We start from the raw sequence: 24,000 nt of genomic DNA, 5'->3' as shown, positions 1-24,000 counted from the left end.
GGGTCGGTGCTGTAGGGTGCCGGCCTGTTGGCTGCCTTGGCCGGGTTGGTTGGTTAACACTTGATTGGGCTTGCACCCGAGGGTAATGGCACTTGAAGGTGGGTACTAGCCGGCTGACCTGGTGTGATGGTTGGTTGGTGAACACTTGGCGGTACTTGCACTTGGCTGTGCTTGGACTTGAAGGTGGGATCCGGCTGGCCTAGGCCATTGGTGGTTGGTTGGTGGGTTAGCCCTTAGCTGGGCTGGCTGGCTGGCTGGCCATCGGTGGTGTGGTGTGGTGTGGTGTGTGGAGTCGAGCATCGCGCGCCGTTGCCTTCTTCGGAGTGTTGTAGGTACGCAAGTGCTTGCAGTGCAAAGAGGTTGGTGATGGAGTGACATTGCCTTCACCATGGAGTTGCGGGTACATAGGTACTTGCAAGGAGATGGTGGTATGGTGGTGTTGCGTGTGTGGTGTTCGATTAGAAAGATATAATTTCTAAGTCCGGATTAGTGCTGTCAGTGGGGCCGCCGCTAACAGGTCCTGCACGGCCACCGTGGGGCTTGACTTGGCGCTATTCCGGACTTGGGGCGATCACGATGTCCCCGTGCGGGACTTAGAAGATGGAAGAACACAAGTACCCTTATCCCATGACTTGTGAGCGATTGGCATACGTTACCACATGAGGAGAAAAATTGGCCCGGATCCATATTATATGAACAGAAAAATCGGCTAAGTCCCGGATCCATATTATATGAAGGGAAAAATCGGCTAAGTCCCGGATCCATATTATATGAAGAGAAAAATCGGCTAAGTCCAGGATCCATATTATATGAAGAGAAAAATCGGCTAAGTCCAGGATCCATATATAATAACCTAATAATCGGCTAAGTCCCGGATCCATATTATATGAAGAGAAAAATCGGCTAAGTCCAGGATCCATATATAATAACCTAATAATCGGCTAAGTCCAGGATCCATATATAATAACCTAATAACAGGCTAAGTCCAGGATCCATATAATATGAAGAGAAAAATCGGCTAAGTCCCAGATTGGGTCTGTCAGAAATACACTTCCAAGTTACCACACAAGCAAGCAAGATGGCCTAGTGATGGATCCATATGATATGAAGAGAAAAATCGGCTAAGTCCCAGATTGGGTCTGTCAGAAATACACTTCCAAGTTACCACACAAGCAAGCAAGATGGCCTAGTGATGGATCCATATGATATGAAGAGAAAAATCGGCTAAGTCCCAGATTGGGTCTGTCAGAAATACACTTCCAAGTTACCACACAAGCAAGCAAGATGGCCTAGTGATGGATCCATATGATATGAAGAGAAAAATCGGCTAAGTCCAGGATCCATATAATATGAAGAGAAAAATCGGCTAAGTCCCAGATTGGGTCTGTCAGAAATACACTTCCAAGTTACCACACAAGCAAGCAAGATGGCCTAGTGATGGATCCATATGATATGAAGAGAAAAATCGGCTAAGTCCCAGATTGGGTCTGTCAGACATACACTATCAAGTTACCACACAAGCAAGCAAGATGGCCTAGTGATGGATCCATATGATATGAAGAGAAAAATCGGCTAAGTCCCAGATTGGGTCTGTCAGAAATACACTTCCAAGTTACCACATGAGCAAGCAAGATGGCCTAGTGATGGATCCATATAATATGCAGAGAAAAATCGGCTAAGTCCCAGATTGGGTCTGTCAGAAATACACTTCCAAGTTACCACATGAGCAAGCAAGTTACCACATGAAGAGAAAGCCGGCAAAGTCTGGGAATGTTACCACATGAACTGGAAAATGGGCAAAAACCTACCTTCACAGGGAACGTGAATAAGTAAGGCTGTAGACATCGGATCGACAAGCCAAAGACTGATATGGAAAGGAAATGAGTAGTACTAGCTTTCCTGAGAGTTGCAGAGCTTAGACTGCATATGAACGAAAGTTATTAAGCGTCAAAGTCAGAGAAGTTACCCAAAGGAACACAAGTTCCAACTTAGAGCATGTATACCGCCTAGACGGTAAGAGGTACGGCCAGGCTGAGGAATAAGGAAATGTTGGCCAACATGTTCCCTAACTATCCCCCGAAGACCGCAAAGCAATCCAACATCAACCAAGAAAGTTATAGCCCGATCAAGGAAACACCTACTTTGCACCGATATTGCACCAAATACATGTACCAAGCACCTTCGGTTGCATACCTGCAGGGGTTTACCATAGTAGGCCATGGAAGACCGATATACCGAACATAATCACTTTCTATCTCCTCGGGTGTTTGAGATAGCGCTTTGCGGTACAAGAACGAAAGTTAGACTTTATCTTGGTGCATCTTTTTGCCCAAGATCACAAGACCCTATCTACCAAGGCAAGAAAGTTGTGTGGGGACAAAATGTCCAAAAGTGCCCAAAGTGGCACACTTGAACCATATATTCGAGAAAAACACAAGTGTGGGCCCGAGCTAGCAAGTTGAAATGTTCTGACCGTCAGTAGCCCTAGTTGAGGTGCACTTATCATTATATGAGGCCAACGTGCCAGCTAGTCTCTAAAGGGGCGATATGGGTGTTCCAAGGTTTGTACCCAATTGAGGAAAAAACAGGGTAAGGTACGGTGTACCGCGAATAACTCGGGCTATAGATGTCCGATCGATGAGTTTGGCATATGTATGGAAAGGTCTCGACGAGACCTAACTACCCTGAAAGTATGAAGGCAAAGACTTGAATGACCGGGAAGTTATTAAGTGCACAAGTGGTAAAGTTGCACCAAAGTCCATGTTACCCGAAGTGGTACATGAACACCCAATATTCGACCAAAACACAAGTTTAGAGACGAGCTAGCGAGCTACATTGTTCAGACCGTCAGTAGCTCGCATCAAGACACGCATTTCATTATATTGAGCCTAGCCGCTAGCTCGACTCGAAGTCGGTCATATGGTTGGTTGATGGTTTGGACCGACCACGTGGTGTACCAAGGTGATGTACCTTTCATGAATTAAAACTCTGGCTGTATGGCACTGAGCGACAAGCTAAGGTGTGATTTGGAATAGTCTTGAGTGGGACTATTTAGGAAAAATGCGAACAAAAAATCACAAAGTCCTTGGGCGAAGCTATTAGCGAAACATAGAGCAAATTGGTACCAAAAACTATGGAAATGGGACTTGAGTCAAAAATAACCGCAAGTTGGAGAAGAGATAGCAAGCTTGCGTAGAACATTTATAACTAGTGCGTGGTATGACCAACAAAAATGTGTATGGGGCCAAGGCGCTGGCTGGCCTCCAAAGTGGTGATATGGGCGATTCAAAGTTTGTACCCAAGTATGAACAAGTATGGAAAAAACAGGGTAAGGTACCAAGTACCATGACTAACTTCGGCTGTAGATGGCCTAGCGAGGCAAACCGCATATCGTTGGAAAGGTATTGGGGAGACCTATCTACCCTGAAAGTTTCATGAGGCTGAGTTGAAAGACCACGGAGATATTAGGTGATGATGGTCCAATTCGGGGACCAAGTCGCAGGAAATGGCACTTGACCAAAATCACGCTTGGAAGGTGAATACCGGCTTACCGGTAAGAGATAGCGACTTGGCGTAGAATATTCATAAGTTGGACGTGTAAAGACGCAACTTTCATTATATGGGGGCAACCCGGTCAGGGTGCTCCAAGTCGGTCGTTTGGTCGGTTTATGGTTTGGGCCGACCATGTGGTGTACCAAGAAGAGGTACCTTTCATGAATTATAACTCGGTCAGTTTGCTACCGAGCGACAAGTTGCGATGTGATTTGGAATGGTCTTGAGTGGGACTATCAAGCAAAAATTTAAATAGAAAATCAGCTTGTCTATGGGCGAAGCTATTAGTGAAACATATGGCAAAATGGGTCCGAAAACGAATGAAATGGGACTTGGACCAAGAATAACGGCAAGTTGGAGAAGAGATAGCAAGTTGACGTAGAACAATTATATTTGGTGCATGGTATGAACAACAAAAAAGTATATGGGGCCAAGGTGCTGGCTGGCCTGCAAAGTGGAGATATGGGCGATACAAAGTTTGTACCCAAGTACGAACAAGTATGGAAAAAACAGGGTAAGGTACCAAGTACCATTAATAACTTCGGCTGTAGATGGCCGAGCAAGACAAACGGCATACCGTTGGAAAGGTCTTGGGGAGACCTATCTACCCTGAAAGTTTCATGAGGCTGAGTTGAAAGACCACGGAGATATTAGGTGATGATGGTCCAATTCGGGGACCAAGTCGCAGGAAATGGCACTTGACCAAAATCACCCTTGGAAGGTGAATACCGGCTTACCGGTAAGAGATAGCGACTTGGCGTAGAATATTCATAAGTTGGGCGTGTAGAGACGCAACTTTCATTATATGGGGGCAACCCGGTCAGGGTGCTCCAAGTCGGTCGTTTGGTCGGTTTATGGTTTGGACCGACCACGTGTTGTACCAAGTTGAGGTAACTTTCATGAATTATAACTCGGTCAGTTTGCCACCGAGCAACAAGCTACGATGTAATTTGGAATGGTCCTGAGTAGGACTATTTGGGAAAAATACAAACAGAAAATCAGCTTGTCTATGGGCGAAGCTATTAGTGAAACATATGGCAAAATGGGTCCGAAAACGAATGAAATGGGACTTGGACCAAGAATAACGGCAAGTTGGAGAAGAGATAGCAAGTTGACGTAGAACAATTATATTTGGTGCATGGTATGACCAACAAAAAAGTATATGGGGCCAAGGTGCTGGCTGGCCTCCAAAGTGGAGATATGGGCGATCCAAAGTTTGTACCCAAGTACGAACAAGTATGGAAAAAACAGGGTAAGGTACCAAGTACCATGAATAACTTCGGCTGTAGATGGCCGAGCAAGACAAACGGCATACCGTTGGAAAGGTCTCTGGGAGACCTATCTACCCTGAAAGTTTCATGAGGCTGAGTTGAAAGACCACGGAGATATTAGGTGATGATGGTCCAATTCGGGGACCAAGTCGCAGGAAATAGCACTTGACCAAAATCACACTTGGAAGGTGAATACCGGCTTACCGGTAAGAGATAGCGACTTGGCGTAGAATATTCATAAGTTGGGCGTGTAGAGACGCAACTTTCATTATATGGAAGCAACCCGGTCAGGGTGCTCCAAGTCGGTCGTTTGGTCGGTTTATGGGTTGGGCCGACCACGTGGTGTACCAAGTTGAGGTACTTTTCATGAATTATAACTCGGTCAGTTTGCCACCGAGCGACAAGTTGCGGTGTGTTTTGGAATGGTCTTGAGTGGGACTATCAAGGAAAAATACAAATAGAAAATCAGCTTGTCCATGGCCGAAGCTATTAGCGAAACATAGAGCAAATTGGTACCAAAAACTATGGAAATGGGACTTGTACCAAGAATAACGGCAAGTTGGAGAAGAGATAGCAAGTTGGCGTAGAACAATTATATTTGGTGCATGGTATGACCAACAAAAAAGTATATGGGGCTAAGGTGCTGGCTGGCCTCCAAAGTGGAGATATGGGCGATCCAATGTTTGTACCCATGTATGGCAAAAACTGGTAGAGGTACCTTTCATGAATTACTGCTCAGGCTGTATGGCACTTAGCGGGACGCTTTGCTCTGGTATGGAATAGTCTTGAGTGGGACTATCAATGAAAAATACGAACAAAAAATCACCATGTCCACGGACGAAGGTATTAGCGAAACTTAGAGCGAAATTGCGACCAAGTCGCTGGAAATGGCCCTTGGACCAAGTATACCGTCAAGGCGGTACGAGATAGCGAGTTGACGTGGAATATTTATAAGTTTGCCTCTACGAGACGAAAGTTTAGTTATATGGGGCCAACCCGCTCAGGGTTGTCCAAGTCGGTCATATGGCTGATCGAAATTTTCGACCAAGTACTGAGAAAACAGGGTAAGGTACAGTGTACCTCGAATAACTTCGGCTGTAGATGTCCGAGCGAAGCAAGCGGCATAGCGTTGGAAAGGTCTTGAGGTGCTCTAGGCACCCTGAAAGTATGAGAAAGCTATCTGGAAAACTCGTGGAGATATTAGAGAAACATAGGGCCCAAAAGATACCAAGTCGCAGGAAATGGGCCCTCCTTGAACACCCTAAAATCCCAATTACGGCTAAGTTGCAGGCCAGCTAGCGAAGTGAAATGTTCTAGGCATAACTAGAACACGTTAAGGCGCAACTTTATGAATCAGAACTTTTTTCGATATCTGGTCCCCAAAGGGGGGATATGGGCGATCCAAGGATTTTTCCAAGTTTCGGTACTTTTTACGGTATCGCTCATAGCTCCGGCTGTATGCAAGCAAATGACAATCTAAGACATGATTTGGAAAGGTAATGAGTAGTACTAACTTACGTTAGAACACAGCGAAGCGCTATCGGTTCATGGCAAGGCCGATAGAAGCAGTCAAAGATGAAAAATGTTGACAAAATGAACAAAAATTACCTTGGTACGCGAATACTGGCCAGGGATGAAGAGGTACGAAGGTGGTGTAGAACAATTATAATTAGGGCTTGGTACGCTCTAAAAGTTTGCCGAAGACCGCAAAGCGCTCAGACCCATAGAAAGTGGCCATTTGGGCCGAACAGTGCGTGCAAAGAGGTGAAAATGCAAAAATTGCACTTTGGGGGGCGATTTGCGGGGGGAAGGAGGGGTCGGAGGGCAAAATGTCCCTTGACCAAAAAGTCTTATCTCGTCGAGATCTACAACATTGCCGAAGACCGCAAAACGCTAGCTCGCAATCGAAAAATCGAGAATTTGAAAATTTTCTAAGTCTTGGGCTCCCTAAGGAAAAGTTTCAAAAATCACGTTTGTCCCCAATTTTGAAGGGGAAGGAGTCGGTTCCGGGGCATGGTGTCTTCGGCAAAAAGTCTTATCTTTTTGCGTACTTTCGACTAGTTCAATAAAAATTTTTGACCCAAAAATTGTTCGGCGGACCCCTAGGTCGAAAAACCCGAAAAAAGTCGAAAAAAGTCGAAAATGTCGAAAAATGAGAAAACCTCATATTCGGACTCTACACGAGCCCCAGATATTGAAAAGTGAAATCCGCGGTCGATTTGGAACAAAAAATTGACCTAGGCAAAGTTGTATGGAGGTAGGGACCCCTGAGAAAAAAGTTTGGTCCCGAGGCTCCTTGGACCACCAAGTCCCTAGGTCGGACCAAAATCGGAAAAAATCCGACCAAAGTCGAAAGTGTCGAAAATTTTAAAAAACCCCTTTTGGGGCCCTATGGCCTCCCTAGATAATGAAAAGTGAGGTCCGCGGCCGATCCGGAAGAAAAACTTGACCTAGGCAAACTTGTATGACGGTGGGGACCCAAAAAAATTTCGATGAGTGTAGTTTAGACAGGCCGGAAAATGTATCGGTGGTCCGTATCAAGGGACGTCTTTTAGTTCCATGGGGTGGTGGTCGTCGAACAAAGTCGCCTAGGTCGACCACCAGAAAGACCAGTCGTGTTGTAATGGATGTTTTGGCCACTTTGCTAGGGAAACCTAGTAGGTCGAAGCAAATTTGGGGTTCGAGATGAGTTGGTGAAAGTTGGTCCAACCTAGGTGTGCTTAGTGGAGGTTGACCATGAAAGTAGAGCATGATGGGAATGACCATAACTTTGGTTCTAGATGTCGGATCGGTACACTTTTGGCAGTTTTGGAAAGGTGAAGGCCTGCTCTAGCTATGTTTCCTACCAAGCTGAGCGCCTACTAGTGACCCGGAGGAGGTATTAAGGGTCAAAGGCAAAAAGGGGTACCCTAAAGTGCGTGTGACCAAGAAAATGGGAAAAACGGTATCGCCTATAGCTCAGGCTGTATGGCTCGGATCGGAAAGCTTGGATATGCGTTGGAAAGGTCTTGACGAGCGCTAGCTATGTGTCCTACCAAGCGAAGCGCTAGGTGTTGAGCAAGTCGGTCATATTAGAGGGCAAAGGTGAAAAATGGTGGTTTAGAGGCGAAAATTCACCTTATGATCGAAAATAGCGGGCGAACGATAAGAGCTACGAACACGGCGTAGAACAATCATAAGTACGTTACCACAAGACCTAACTTTGGCCAATATAGAGCGAGAAGATCGGAGGTACCCATCAGGGTGATATGGCTGGTTCAAAGTTGGACCAAAACGAGACTTGAGAAATGGATTGAAACACGGTATCGCGAATAACTCAGGCTGTATGGAACGGATCGACAAGCTAAGATCAGTGTTGGAAAGGTCGAACCGAGCGCTAACTATAATCCCAAACAACCGAAGCGCTAAGTGTTGAGCAAAACTGAGTTATTAAGCGACAAAGTGGAAAAATAATACCAAAATGGCCAAAAATCACACAAGACCAAGAATACCGAGCAAGCGGTAAGAGATAGCGGGTTGACGTAGAATACTTATAAGTTTGCCTCTACGAGACATAAAAGTCGTCCATAGAAAGCGAGAAGATCGGACCACTCTGGAAGGGTGATACGAGTGGTCAAAAATTGGCAAAAATGAAACATGGCTAAAATGGATTTGACTTGTGCACCGTATAGCTCCGGCTGTATGGCATGGATTGTTAAGCTAGGATATGTTTTGGAAAGGTAACACCCAGCGCTAGATACGACTAGAAGAAAGCAAAGCGCTAACTAGCATTATTTGGAAGTTATTAAGTGTCAAAGTCGAAAAATGTTACCAAAATTGAAACTCGAGTACATTGGGCCAAAAAGTACAAGTTGTGAAATTTGGACTTACGAGTAAAATACCGAGCAGGCGGTAAGAGATAGAGACTTGGTGTAGAACAATTATATGTTGGGCATGTTATAACCTATATTTGGCCCGAACATAGTGACGAGATCGGTGGTACCCAAAAGGGTGGTACAGGTGTTAGATGGTTTTCCCAGAGCATAAGCTCCACATGATATGGAAAACGGGAAACATCATAACTTCGGCTGTATGGCATGGAATAGAACGAACAAGGTATCGATGGAAAGAGAAAAGGTAGCGCTAACTATAATTCCTACCAAGCAAAGCGCTAGCATGTGACCGTTCGGGTGTTATTGTGAGTCAAAGTCAGAAATTGTTACCACGAGAGGCGAAAATCCGACTAAGTCCATGAATACCGGGCTTGCGGTAAGAGATACGGCTTGGCCGTAGAACATTTATAAGTTGGCCAATACAAGACCTAAGTTTTGTCCATAGACGACAAGAAGATCGAAGATACGTGAAGGTGAGATATGGGCGTCCCAAAGTGGGCCTTTGAAAAAGTGACAAACTTCCCTTATAACAGCATACACCAAATATCTCTGGCTCTATGGCACCGAATAAGAAGTTGAGGTCAGCGATAGAAAGGTGATAGTCAGCGCTAAATATCATACGAACAGAGTGAAGCGCTAAAGGGAAAGGATCTTGGTGATATAAGGTGACAAAGTCGAGAAAAGTTGCCTCAAAATCATGAAAAATGTGAAAAAATGGCTAAGTCCCGGGTGCCTTAAGGGCAGGTTGATCGAATGTACCGAGCTGGCGGTAAGAGATAGAGACTTGGTGTAGAACAATTATATGTTTGGCATGGCAAGACCTACATTTGGTCAATACAAAGTGAGAAGATCAAAGAAACCCGTAAGGGTGATATTGGTGTCCAAAGGTAAAAAGCACTAAGTCTTGGGAAACTTATATGAAGAAAAAGGACCCTGATGGGTCATATAGGATGGATCGAAAAATCGGCTAAGTCCCAAAATGGGGATGTCAGAACTACACTAAAAAGTTACCACACCAAGCAAGGCAAACTTATATGAAGCAAAGGACCCATATGGGTCATATGGTATTTTACGAAAAATCGGCTAAGTCCCAAAATGATGATGTCAGAACTACACTAAAATGTTACCACACCAAGCAAGGCAAACTTATATGAAGGCAAGGACCCTGATGGGTCATATGGTATGGATCGAAAAATCGGCTAAGTCCCAAAATGGGGATGTCTGAACTACACTCAAATGTTACCACATCAAGCAAGGCAAACTTATATGAAGGAAAGGACCCTGATGGGTCATATGGTATTTTACGAAAAATCGGCTAAGTCCCAAAATGGGGATGTCAGAACTACACTCATGTGTTACCACACCAAGCAAGGCAAACTTATATGAAGGCAAGGACCCTGATGGGTCATATGGTAATTTACGAAAAATCGGCTAAGTCCCAAAATGATGATGTCAGAACTACACTCAAATGTTACCACACCAAGCAAGGCAAACTTATATGAAGCAAAGGACCCTGATGGGTCATATGGTATTGATCGAAAAATCGGCTAAGTCCCAAAATGGGGATGTCAGAACTACACTCAAATGTTACCACACCAAGCAAGGCAAACTTATATGAAGGCAAGGACCCTGATGGGTCATATGGTATATTACGAAAAATCGGCTAAGTCCCAAAATGGGGATGTCAGAACTACACTAAAAAGTTACCACACCAAGCAAGGCAAACTTATATGAAGCAAAGGACCCATATGGGTCATATGGTATTTTACGAAAAATCGGCTAAGTCCCAAAATGATGATGTCAGAACTACACTCAAATGTTACCATACCAAGCAAGGCAAACTTATATGAAGCAAAGGACCCTGATGGGTCATATGGTATTTTACGAAAAATCGGCTAAGTCCCAAAATGGGGATGTCAGAACTACACTAAAAAGTTACCACACCAAGCAAGGCAAACTTATATGAAGCAAAGGACCCATATGGGTCATATGGTATTTTACGAAAAATCGGCTAAGTCCCAAAATGATGATGTCAGAACTACACTAAAATGTTACCACACCAAGCAAGGCAAACTTATATGAAGGCAAGGACCCTGATGGGTCATATGGTATGGATCGAAAAATCGGCTAAGTCCCAAAATGGGGATGTCTGAACTACACTCAAATGTTACCACATCAAGCAAGGCAAACTTATATGAAGGAAAGGACCCTGATGGGTCATATGGTATTTTACGAAAAATCGGCTAAGTCCCAAAATGGGGATGTCAGAACTACACTCATGTGTTACCACACCAAGCAAGGCAAACTTATATGAAGGCAAGGACCCTGATGGGTCATATGGTATTTTACGAAAAATCGGCTAAGTCCCAAAATGGGGATGTCAGAACTACACTCAAATGTTACCACACCAAGCAAGGCAAACTTATATGAAGCAAAGGACCCTGATGGGTCATATGGTATTGATCGAAAAATCGGCTAAGTCCCAAAATGGGGATGTCAGAACTACACTCAAATGTTACCACACCAAGCAAGGCAAACTTATATGAAGGCAAGGACCCTGATGGGTCATATGGTATTTTACGAAAAATCGGCTAAGTCCCAAAATGGGGATGTCAGAACTACACTAAAAAGTTACCACACCAAGCAAGGCAAACTTATATGAAGCAAAGGACCCATATGGGTCATATGGTATTTTACGAAAAATCGGCTAAGTCCCAAAATGATGATGTCAGAACTACACTCAAATGTTACCATACCAAGCAAGGCAAACTTATATGAAGCAAAGGACCCTGATGGGTCATATGGTATTTTACGAAAAATCGGCTAAGTCCCAAAATGGGGATGTCAGAACTACACTCAAATGTTACCACACCAAGCAAGGCAAACTTATATGAAGCAAAGGACCCTGATGGGTCATATGGTATTTTACGAAAAATCGGCTAAGTCCCAAAATGGGGATGTCAGAACTACACTCAAATGTTACCACACCAAGCAAGGCAAACTTATATGAAGCAAAGGACCCTGATGGGTCATATGGTATTTTACGAAAAATCGGCTAAGTCCCAAAATGGGGATGTCAGAACTACACTCAAATGTTACCACACCAAGCAAGGCAAACTTATATGAAGCAAAGGACCCTGATGGGTCATATGGTATTTTACGAAAAATCGGCTAAGTCCCAAAATGGGGATGTCAGAACTACACTCAAATGTTACCACACCAAGCAAGGCAAACTTATATGAAGCAAAGGACCCTGATGGGTCATATGGTATTTTACGAAAAATCGGCTAAGTCCCAAAATGGGGATGTCAGAACTACACTCAAATGTTACCACACCAAGCAAGGCAAACTTATATGAAGCAAAGGACCCATATGGGTCATATGGTATTGATCGAAAAATCGGCTAAGTCCCAAAATGGGGATGTCAGAACTACACTCAAATGTTACCACACCAAGCAAGGCAAACTACCTAGGTGAACCCTAGCAAGAAACACGGACCAAGTCAGATGGCCTAAGTCAAGAGTGCAAGTGACCTAGGCAAAGTTGTATGACGGTGAGGACCCTGAAAAATCTGGTTAGTGTAGTTTAGACAGGGGAGGTTTCTGGGTCGGCTGAACCTCCTTATTTTGGGTTTTGACCTCCTCAAGAAGCTACACCTAGGCAAACTGCCTAGGGTGAAAGTGCGAAGACCAATCGAATAGTAAGACAAGTTTTGACCGATCGCCCTAGGCAAGCTTGTATGAAGAAAGGGACCCTATGGGTCATATGGAAATACATGAAAAATCGGCTAAGTCCCAAAATTGGGATGTCTGAACTACACTAAAAAGTTACCACATCAAGCAAGGCAAAGTACCTAGGTGAACCCTAGCAAGAAACACGGACCAAGTCAGATGACCTAAGTCAAGAGAACAAGTGACCTAGGCAAAGTTGTATGACGGTGAGGACCCTGAAAAATCTGGTTAGTGTAGTTTAGACAGGGGAGGTTTTTGGGTCGGCTGAACCTCCTTATTTTGGGTTTTGACCTCCTCAAGAAGCTACACCTAGGCAAACTGCCTAGGGTGAAAGTGCGAAGACCAATCGAATAGTAAGACAAGTTTTGACCGATCGCCCTAGGCAAGCTTGTATGAAGAAAGGGACCCTATGGGTCATATGGAAATACATGAAAAATCGGCTAAGTCCCAAAATTGGGATGTCTGAACTACACTAAAAAGTTACCACATCAAGCAAGGCAAAGTACCTAGGTGAACCCTAGGAAGAAACACGGACCAAGTCAGATGGCCTAAGTCAAGAGTACAAGTGACCTAGGCAAAGTTGTATGGCGCTGAGGACCCTGAAAAATCGGGTTAGTGTAGTTCAGACAGGGGAGGTTTCTGGGTCGGCTGAACCTCCTTATTTCGGGTTTTGGCCTCCTCAAGAAGACAGACCTAGGCAAACTGCCTAGGGTGAAAGTGCGAAGACCAATCGAATAGTAAGACAAGTTTTGACCGATCGCCCTAGGCAAGCTTGTATGAAGAAAGGGACCCTATGGGTCATATGGAAATACATGAAAAATCGGCTAAGTCCCAAAATTGGGATGTCTGAACTACACTAAAAAGTTACCACATCAAGCAAGGCAAAGTACCTAGGTGAACCCTAGGAAGAAACACGGACCAAGTCAGATGGCCTAAGTCAAGAGTACAAGTGACCTAGGCAAAGTTGTATGGCGCTAAGGACCATGAAAAATCGGGTTAGTGTAGTTAAGACAGGGGAGGTTTCAGGGTCGGCTGGACCTCCTTATTTCGGGTTTTGGCCTCCTCAAGAAGACAGACCTAGGCGAACTGCCTAGGGTGAAAGTGCGAAGACCAATCGAATAGTAAGACAAGTTTTGACCGATCGCCCTAGGCAAGCTTGTATGAAGAAAGGGACCCTATGGGTCATATGGAAATATACGAAAAATCGGCTAAGTCCCAAAATTGGGATGTCAGAACTACACTATAAAGTTACCACATTAGCAAGGCAGACTTGTATGAAGAACGGGACCCTGGTGAAAGTAGCAAATATCCCAAACCGAACATGAATATTATACACACAAGAGTACGAACATAAAGGAACACGGACCAAGCGTACCGAGAGAATCGGTACTATAGAACCCTCGTGGTTCTACACAAAGACTTTATGTTAGGGGTTCAAGCCCCATAGTACTCAAACGGTGACAGTAGCAAATATCCCAAAACGAACGTGAATCTTATTCACAAGAGTACGAACATAAAGGAACACGGACCAAGCGTACCGAGAGAATCGGTACTATAGAGCCCTCGTGGTTCTACACAAAGACTTTATGTTCGGGGTTCACACCCCAAATCGAACGTGGAATTTACTTTCTGATGGTCATGCGGTCGTCCAAAGGGGTCTAGTATCCTGGGATGACAAGCATCACGGGCAAAGCTCGTATCAAAACAGTCGAAGAGGCCCGCGAAAGCTTGCTTTCCATGGCTATGCGATGCACAAATTGAGTTTACTCACCGTAGTATAAAACGAACGAACCGAACCTATCCGAGTAGGGATAATGGGCGCAGTAACATACTTCTGTGACCCAGCGAGAGTTGAACGAGGTGACATGAACTGTCAGTGGCTTATATCAGATGGGATACATACATGAGATTGCTTTCAAATCTACACTCGAAAACCTAACCAAGTAAAAGCGAACGTGGGGAGGATTCGAAACCGGTAACGAAATCTTAAGCTGGAAAGAGTCATCACTATGGATACATATTATGCGAAACCAATCAAGTGCTCAGTACTGATCCAAAACCGAAGAGCACTAGTGAACACCTTAATCTCACCCTAGTTCACATCCAAGTGATCGACCACGTGTGTGAAGCAAAGACCAATCGAATTCCTGAATGAACCGAACACTATGAACAAATGGCCAAAAACGTTATAACTATCCAAACATACTACTATCTAGCGAAAGTCATCACGATGGAACCATACCATGATCTTTAACCTATAGCGCTCACCATATTCCTACCCAGAGTGCAAGTGAACAGATTGCCCACCCGTACCCAGTTCACAACCACGTGATCGACTAACATACCGAGGTTACCACAAGTCAAAGTTATACGTTTACAAGCGCAAGACCAATCGAAAACCCCGAAAGCAATCTCGACCCAAAATGTATTATCCGTGAGTGTAGTCGAGTCTCGTACTCGTCATCTGTAATCGTCGGATAGAATATCCAGTACACGGTTGTCTTTCCAAATGAAATCTACATACAGAACTCGCTCTTGGCAAATGGGTGGCATTGGCGCAATCAGGAGCGAGTTCCCGTCCGGGTGCCAAGTGATTGGCAAATGTCTGGGGGAAAGCAACCATATGTTGATTTGTCTGTTAGTGTACTGGGTGTTTGAGGTATGTAGTATCCACGCTTGGTTGGGTGTGTCAGAGGACCGTGAATGCGTTCGCAACCCCAATTGGGGTACATCGGGAATGATTTTGTGGAACCGATGTGCCCGGCACACACTAAGTTTTGTTGCAAGTTAATAGTGTGCCATGTCCGGGGGGGTTGTGATTAAACTCTGGTGAATTGCGTACTGTGGTGATTGGGGTATGAAAGCCCCGCAGTTGCAATGATCGGACGCGCCTAGCGTGTCCTTTAGTTGATGGTAGGGAAATGAAGGCCCTTGTCAGCTCACCTAAGTATTCATGGAAGTTTGGCATAAGGTCGCTGTGGTAGGGGTATGAAGGCCCCGTCAGCGCATGCACAATCGGGCGCACGAGCGCTTAGCGGAGTCGAATGCCGCTCAAGTGCCTGTCCGGTGCATCGGGTGTGTGTGTGATACGAGGGCAATGAGGTTCGCACGGGGGCTCGCCTCCCGTGTGCTACCGGACTTGACAACATATAGAACGTGGTGTTTGCTCCTCCGGGTGCAATGGGACAATGAACATTCGAACGCAAAGTCGGAATTCTGGTTGATCCTACCAGTAATATACGCTCGTCTCAAAGGTTAAGCCATGCATGTCTAAGTACAAACAGATTTAATGTGAAACCGCATAAGGCTCAGTATAACAGCTATAATTTACGAGATCATCAACCTAGTTACTTGGATAACTGTGGAAAATCTAGAGCTAATACATGCAACATGCCAGGACCCTCGCGGGAACTGGTGCACTTATTAGTCAAACCAATCGCGGGTTCTCCGTGTCATTGAGTTGAAGTCTGGATAATGATGCTGATCGTATGGTCTCGCACCGACGACAGATCTCGCAAATATCTGCCCTATCAACTATGGATGGTAGTATAGAGGACTACCATGGTTGCAACGGGTAACGGGGAATCAGGGTTCGATTCCGGAGAGGGAGCCTGAGAAATGGCTACCACATCCAAGGAAGGCAGCAGGCGCGTAAATTACCCAATCCCGGGACGGGGAGGTAGTGACGAGAAATAACAATATGAAACTCTTTAATGATGTTTCATAATTGGAATGAGTAGAGCATAAATCCTTCTACGAGGATCAAGTGGAGGGCAAGTCTGGTGCCAGCAGCCGCGGTAATTCCAGCTCCACTAGCGTATATTAAAATTGTTGCGGTTAAAACGTTCGAAGTTGATACTTGTCCAACACAGTCCGGCTCCGCCGACCCGGTCAACCCGTGGTCGGTGGGCCAAGTCGGAATCTGGTTGCGACTCAATGGTGTGGTAGGGCACCAAGTCTGTGTCATGGTGTGCCCTTCAACGGGTGCAAGTGTAACATAGAGCTCGACCGCTCACGTTTACCTTGAACAAATTAGAGTGCTTAAAGCAGGGTGCCCAAACGCCCTAGAATAATCTTGCATGGAATAATGGAATACGACCTTGGTCTAATCTTTCATTGGTTTGTACTCAGACCGGAGGTAATGATTAACAGAAGTAGTTGGGGACACTAGTATTACGGCGCGAGAGGTGAAATTCGTAGACCGTCGTAAGACTAACTAAAGCGAAGGCATTTGTCAAGGATGCTTTCTTTAATCAAGAACGAAAGTTAGAGGATCGAAGGCGATTAGATACCGCCCTAGTTCTAACCGTAAACGATGCCAACTAGCAATTGGGAGACGCTACAACCAGGTGCTCTCAGTAGCTTCCGGGAAACCAAAGTCAGGTTCCGGGGGAAGTATGGTTGCAAAGTTGAAACTTAAAGGAATTGACGGAAGGGCACCACAATGAAATGGAGCTTGCGGGCTCGCAGTCATTGCGGGGTCATTCCGGTCAAACGGTGTGACGGCGTGAACGCCTGGAATACTGGCCTCCTCGTGGCGCCACTGGACCCCCTGGAGACAGGGGTGACGAACAGAGATCCGGGTGGGAGGGGTACCCGACCTCCCGTGCACTATCAGGGTGAAACTCTTGAAGGTGTATTTCTATGTTTGCTCGGTGGCCCAACACTGTAGCACTCTTGATCATGACTGGACGGGGTATGGTAGTGCGCCGCAGACGGAACGGGCCTTGTAAGGTGTCTTTAATCCTGGTTTTAGATATCTAGCCCTCTGGTCTGTTTAGCCTCTCCGAGTGAGGGAGGTTAGGATGGACCCTATGTCAGCGGACAGGACCGCGAAGACGTAGGGAGTGTTACGGAAGGGATTCACTCTCCTGGAAGTTTCACGAAAAGTCGCAAAGGTCGAAGTCCAGATGTGCCCTGTCCTCTCCCAGGGCGCAGGACTGAAACCGATGCGCAGGCCGCGAGTGGTCGTCCGGATACGAAGGAGTTGGTGGTGCTTCTCCTGGGGTTGCTGGCGGGCGAGTAGGATGGTCCCGCCAACCATCGAAAGTCATGACCAGCAGCAGAACGGACGACGCTTGCGGCACAGGCGGGCACATTAGTGCAGGCGCGAAAGCGCACAGTAGGAAGGTGACGGAAAGGTCTATGGGGCGACTTGCCATACGTCGATAAGGGATGCACCGGTGAGCGTTGGCACCAAGGTGGTACCTATTCGACAATTGGCTCGTCAAACCGGAAACCGGCCTGTCAAGGGCCTGGCACAAGACCAGCCAGGCCAAAGGAAGCACCAGCGGGTGCAGAACGAGTGAATGCAGGACAGGCTATGGGGAGATTTGGGATTTGTCGGTAAGGGATCCATCGGTAAAGCTCGGCCGGTGATAACTATGCGATAATGATCAAGTCAATCCAGAAACCTGAACTGTCAAGGGCCTGGCACAACATCGGCCAGGCCAAGTGGAGGAGGGCAAGTCCGACAATGACGCGACAAAGGATTGGCTGACGTAGGGCGCCGAGGATACCCGGTCAAGGCAACCAAGTCTTCCATGACTAAGTCAAGTCAGACGTTGGACGACCCCAGGGTGAAGGGAACAAGACCGGATACTTAAGGTTTGTGATGCTTTGGGGAGGGATGCACCGGGGGTTACGCCTGATACCCGCCAATCGCGGTACCGAACCATCGCTGAACAACCTCTAGGACGCCGGTCGAGTTCAGGGCCTTGTACAATCCAAACAGGCCACAGGGGACGGCACGTAGACCGAGCAGGAGCTTGGTTTTGCGGGCCAGCATGAGTAACATCAAGAAGTGTCAGATATCGGAGACCCAGCACGTAGACGAGGCAGGAGCCTAGTTTTGCGGGCTGACGCATCCGCATGATATTTGAACCTTAGTGCAAGTCCCATTTACGGGATTTTAGGAGGTAGTGGTGTCATGTAAGTCAGCTGTCGGATCGATCTTCTGAGCCGCTTAAGTTGCATTGCGCCGAGTCCGTCTCCTTAGGCTTGGGAAATAGCCCCTGGTAGTCAGGGTAGTACCTGTTAGACCTTTGGCGACACGCGCTTTCACCCTTCAGGAGTTAGTTGCGTGCCACAGTGTCCGTAAAGTGTGATTTTATCCTAGGGACAGATGCCTCTTCCGTCATCGCTTCTACCGTGTAGGTGCACAGCGTGACGGAAGGTTAAAGGCTCAGAGGAGGGAGTAATGTTGGTCATGGTCCCTCGGGGCCAAGGCCAATGTGAACCCTCGTCCAAAAAAAAAAAATGAAATGGAGCTTGCGGTTCAATTTGACTCAACACGGGAAAACTTACCAGGTCCGAACTTATGGAGGTGAGACAGATTAATAGCTCTTTCTCAAATTTAAGGGTAGTGGTGCATGGCCGTTCTTAGTTCGTGGATTGATTTGTCTGGTTAATTCCGATAACGAACGTGACTCACATATGCTAACTAGAACGCAGTCAGCGTTAATGCGTCGATGCCGATTGGAACGGGTTAGGACCTTTCGGTGGAGTATGACCTGACACCTTCGCTGTTCGTGTGCGCAAGTGCACTTACGGTACGCTGCTTAGCAGGACAATTTGTGTTTAGCAAAATGAGATCGAGCGATAACAGGTCCGTGATGCCCTTAGATGTTCTGGGCTACACGCGTGCTACAATGTGGGTAGCAGCGTGTCTCCTATTCCGAGAGGAACGGGAAATCACTCAAATACTCACTTAGTAGGGATTATGGATTGCAATGGTCCATATGAACTCGGAACTTCTAGTAAGTGCTGGTCATCAGCCAGCGTTGAATACGTCCCTGCCCTTTGTACACACCGCCCGTCGCTACTACCGATGGATTATTTAGTGAGGTCTTTGGAGATGATCGTTCGCTGGATCCTCGTGAACCGCGTCTGCTTTATCGAAGTTGACCGAACTTGATGATTTAGAGGAAGTAAAAGTCGTAACAAGGTTTCCGTAGGTGAACCTGCGGAAGGATCATTAGTGGCCAAGTGATCCTTCCAGAAGTCCGAACCTGCGGGTTGAGACTTCGGCACAAGTTGCCATATGATAATTGACGAAACACTATAGAAGTCCGAACCTGCGGGTTGAGACTTAGGCACACGTTGCCTTATACATGACTTCGAACAAATACACAAGTCCGAACCTGCGGGTTGAGACTTCGGCACAAGTTGCCTTATACATGACTTCGAACAAATACACAAGTCCGAACCTGCGGGTTGAGACTTAGGCACAAGTTGCCATATGAAAGTTGACGAAACACTAACAAGTCCGAACCTGCGGGTTGAGACTTAGGCACAAGTTGCCTTATACATACATTGGCCAAATAAACAGAAGTCCGAACCTGCGGGTTGAGACTTAGGCACAAGTTGCCATATTATATTCGATCAAACACTAAGTAGTCCGAACCTGCGGGTTGAGACTCAAGACCGTAACAAGATGTCACTATACAAGTCCGAACCTGCGGGTTGAGACTTAATGCGATCTAGATACCAAGTTGACATCCAATACCTGTTGAGCAAAACCAAAGATTCCCTGTTCTCGAATGAATACACTATATAACAGGGAATCATGAAGAAATCAAGCAAGCGTGAAACAAAGTCATCACTTGGGCATGCTCGATAGCCAACCACATGACCTTAACCTAAGAGAGCATGCAAACCACATGATATCTATTAACGATTAACCCGCCCTAGTTCAATCGTTCACCAAGTGATGACTTCAGTATGGCTAAGAGAAAAACTTTTAAATGGGAAAAACTCTAAGTCCGAACCTCCGGGTTGAGACTTCCGCGTCGGAGGTGGGCGCACCTCCTATCCGAAAGATGGTGAATCAGGGGTGTTCGATCAGCAATGGTCGGATGCCTCGTCGTAGTCCAACTATGACAATCAAAGTCAAGACCTCCGGGTTGAGACTTCCGCGTCCGGAGGTACGCGTACCGCCTACCCGAAAGATGGTGTGCTTCTGGGGTATTCGATGAGTCGGATACCCCGTCGTAGTCCAACTATGACAATCAAAGTCAAGACCTCCGGGTTGAGACTTCCGCGTCCGGAGGTACGCGTACCGCCTACCCGAAAGATGGTGTGCTTCTGGGGTATTCGATGAGTCGGATACCCCGTCGTAGTCCAACTATGACAACCACAGTCAAGACCTCCGGGTTGAGACTTTCCGCGTCCGGAGGTACGCGTACCGCCTACCCGAAAGATGGTGTGCTTCTGGGGTATTCGATGAGTCGGATACCCCGTCGTAGTCCAACTATGACAATCAAAGTCAAGACCTCCGGGTTGAGACTTCCGCGTCCGGAGGTACGCGTACCGCCTACCCGAAAGATGGTGAATCAGGGGTGTTCGATCAGCAATGGTCGGATGCCCCGTCGTAGTCCAACTATGACAATCAAAGTCAAGACCTCCGGGTTGAGACTTTCTGCGAGTACAAGCATAAAGGAACACGGACCAAGCCGTACCGAGAGAATCGGTACTAGAGCCCTCGTGGTTCTACATTGAGAGAGCCCTCGTGGTTCTCATTAGGGGCTTTATGCAAGACGTACTCAATACTGTGGTGTGAAGTATAAGGTTCAGTTCTCCCCTGGTCCACGCTGCTCCGGCGGTCCTGGGTAAGATAGTTCATTCTAGCTTGCCCTATGTGGAAGAGGACTCAATACCCTACCTGTTGAGCTTGAAACAAAGTCATCACTTGGGCATGCTCATAAAGCCATACACAATTACATTATATTCGAATGAGCATGCAAGCGACCCTATATAGACCGAACCAAAACGATAGATACCGCCGTAGTTCACCCCCACCAAGTGATGACTTCAGTATGGCTAGTGTGTGAAGTATAAAGTATAGTCCTCCCCTGGTCCACACTGCTTCGGCGGTCCTGGGTAAGATAGTTAGTTCTAGCTTGCCCTATGTGGAAGAGGACACCATACTTAATACTGTGGTGTAATGAACAAAGTATAGTCCTCCACTGGTCCACGCTGCTTTGCAGTCCTGGGTAAGATAGTTAGTTCTAGCTTGCCCTATGTGGAAGAGGGCATACAAGACAAAGTATAGTTCTCCCCTGGTCCACGCTGCTCCGGCGGTCCTGGGTAAGATAGTTAATTCTAGCTTGCCCTATGTGGAAGAGGACTCAATACCCTACCTGTTGAGCTTGAAACAAAGTCATCACTTGGGCATGCTCTATAGCCAATCACATGACATTAACCTAAGAGAGCATGCAGCGTATTATCCCAATGCAAAGTAAACGATAGACTCGCCCTAGTTCAGTGCTTCAACCAAGTGATGACTTCAATTTGGCTAGTGTGTGAAGTATAAAGTATAGTCCTCCCCTGGTCCACACTGCTTCGGCGGTCCTGGGTAAGATAGTTAATTCTAGCTTGCCCTATGTGGAAGAGGACACCATACTTAATACTGTGGTGTAATGAACAAAGTATAGTCCTCCACTGGTCCACGCTGCTCCGGCGGTCCTGGGTAAGATAGTTCATTCTAGCTTGCCCTATGTGGAAGAGGGCATACAAGACAAAGTATAGTTCTCCCCTGGTCCACGCTGCTTCGGCGGTCCTGGGTAAGATAGTTAATTCTAGCTTGCCCTATGTGGAAGAGAGCATACATGAACCAAGAACGAAGGTTATGATCGAGGAATGATTCGACAACTAACCGATGGTATGAAATGTGAAGAATTCAAGCAAGCACACAATCAAGTCATCACTTGGGCATGCTCGATAGCCAACCTCATGACATTAACCTAGTAGAGCATGCGAAAACCAATATATATGTAAACGATGCCTCCCTAGTTCAGCGCTTCAACCAAGTGATGACTTCAGAATGGCTAAATCAAATCGGTTCAAACCATACCATCGGTATCCTATTGAAACACACAAGTCGATATCAAACCTCATGATTGTGTAGTCCTCCACTGGTCCACGCCGCTTCGGCCGTCCTGGGTAAAATGGAACATTCCAGCTTGCCCTATGTGGAAGAGGGCACATTACTCAATACTGTGGTGTGAAGTATAAAGTTCAGTTCTCCCCTGGTCCACGCTGCTTCGGCGGTCCTGGGTAAGATAGTTCATTCTAGCTTGCCCTATGTGGAAGAGGACACTTCATACTTCGTCTCTAAGCGGCGGCTTGACTCCTCCCTACGGGGAACGGGTTTACGCGCACAGCGGCGGCTTACGCACTATGGCAGTCATGGATGCCTTACGTTTCTATGAAAAGTGTGTTCCTCCCCTGGTCCACGCTGCTTCGGCAGTCCTGGGTAAGATAGTTAGTTCTAGCTTGCCCTATGTGGAAGAGGACACGTAGACTTACTGTGGTGTGAAGTATAAAGTTCAGTTCTTCCCTGGTCCACGCCGCTTCGGCCGTCCTGGGTAAAATGGATTCATCCAGCTTGCCCTATGTGGAATGAGGACACTTTATGCTTCGTCTCTAAGCGGCGGCTTGCTCCTCCCTACGGGGAACGGGTATACGCGCACAGCGGCGGCTTACGTTATGGCAGTCATGGATGCCTTACGTTTCCATGAAAAGTGTGTTCCTCCCCTGGTCCACGCTGCTTCGGCAGTCCTGGGTAAGATAGTTAGTTCTAGCTTGCCCTATGTGGAAGAGGACACGTAGACTTACTGTGGTGTGAAGTATAAGGTTCAGTTCTCCCCTGGTCCACGCCGCTTCGGCCGTCCTGGGTAAAATGGATTCATCCAGCTTGCCCTATGTGGAATGAGGACACTTTATGCTTCGTCTCTAAGCGGCGGCTTGCTCCTCCCTACGGGGAACGGGTATACGCGCACAGCGGCGGCTTACGCAAGTTAGTCACCCTCGGCAGTGGATCACTCGGCTCATGGATCGATGAAGACCGCAGCTAACTGCGCGTCATAATGTGAACTGCAGGACACATGAACATTGATAAGTTGAACGCATATTGCACGTCGTGGGAACCTACCATGATGTACAGATGACTGAGCGCTTATATTTGAGAAATGTATCGCATACATTTAACTACGCCGTGACACCCGTCACGAGACGTGCACCATGATGTTAACTAGGGTCGCGACGACCCGCTAGCATTAAAGAACCCGTGGTTTACAATATACTGGCATTGGAATTCGAAGTATTTAGAGCGTCCGTGTTCCCGCGTGAGGCGGAAGTACGAGGAGAAGGCGTGCTTGTGGTGTCTGTGGTGGTGTTTACTGATGTCTAGCTTCAGCTTATTTATTTATTTAAATAGAAGCGAAGATGTCAAAGTAGCGTCGAAGCAGCAGCGGTAGCACAAATGATTCAAGTATGGAAGTTGACCAAAGGAACACAAACAAACTAGCGTATGGGCAATGGAAGGTATCAGTGAGTTAAACCACACGCGGGCTAACAGCCCGTTAACCGAGTCCAACGGTACATATTGGACATTGAAACAAAGTAGTCGCAAGCCAGATGTGACGATAACAACCGCAAGGTACATAAGCCTCAGTTCATGTGTGACAACCCCCTGAATTTAAGCATATTAATAAGGGGAGGAAAAGAAACCAACCGGGATTCCCTGAGTAGCTGCGAGCGAAACGGGAGAAGCTCAGCACGTAGGGGTGGCGG

The 24,000-nt window shown here is 46.6% G+C and overlaps 1 protein-coding gene and 2 non-coding genes across 3 annotated transcripts in view; 2 read left to right on the top strand and 1 right to left on the bottom strand.

Annotated features, from left to right (window-relative positions):
* Positions 1-24,000, bottom strand: part of LOC131269849 (helicase POLQ-like) — a 151,720-nt gene that overhangs the window by 2,950 nt on the left and 124,770 nt on the right. The gene's annotated exons all lie outside the window — the stretch shown is intronic.
* On the top strand, positions 23,231-23,385 carry LOC131269855 (5.8S ribosomal RNA). The gene has a single exon (XR_009179029.1). It is a non-coding gene; the product is annotated as a 5.8S ribosomal RNA (ribosomal RNA).
* LOC131269865 (large subunit ribosomal RNA) overlaps positions 23,873-24,000 on the top strand; it is a 4,091-nt gene continuing 3,963 nt past the window's right edge. The window contains exon 1 of the ribosomal RNA XR_009179038.1: positions 23,873-24,000. This exon is cut by the window's right edge and continues 3,963 nt beyond it. This is a non-coding gene — a ribosomal RNA (large subunit ribosomal RNA).

The sequence above is a fragment of the Anopheles coustani genome, assembly GCF_943734705.1.
Source record: "Anopheles coustani chromosome X unlocalized genomic scaffold, idAnoCousDA_361_x.2 X_unloc_10, whole genome shotgun sequence".
NCBI classification, from domain to species: domain Eukaryota; kingdom Metazoa; phylum Arthropoda; class Insecta; order Diptera; family Culicidae; genus Anopheles; species Anopheles coustani.
This window is presented reverse-complemented; position numbering and strand designations above follow the sequence as displayed.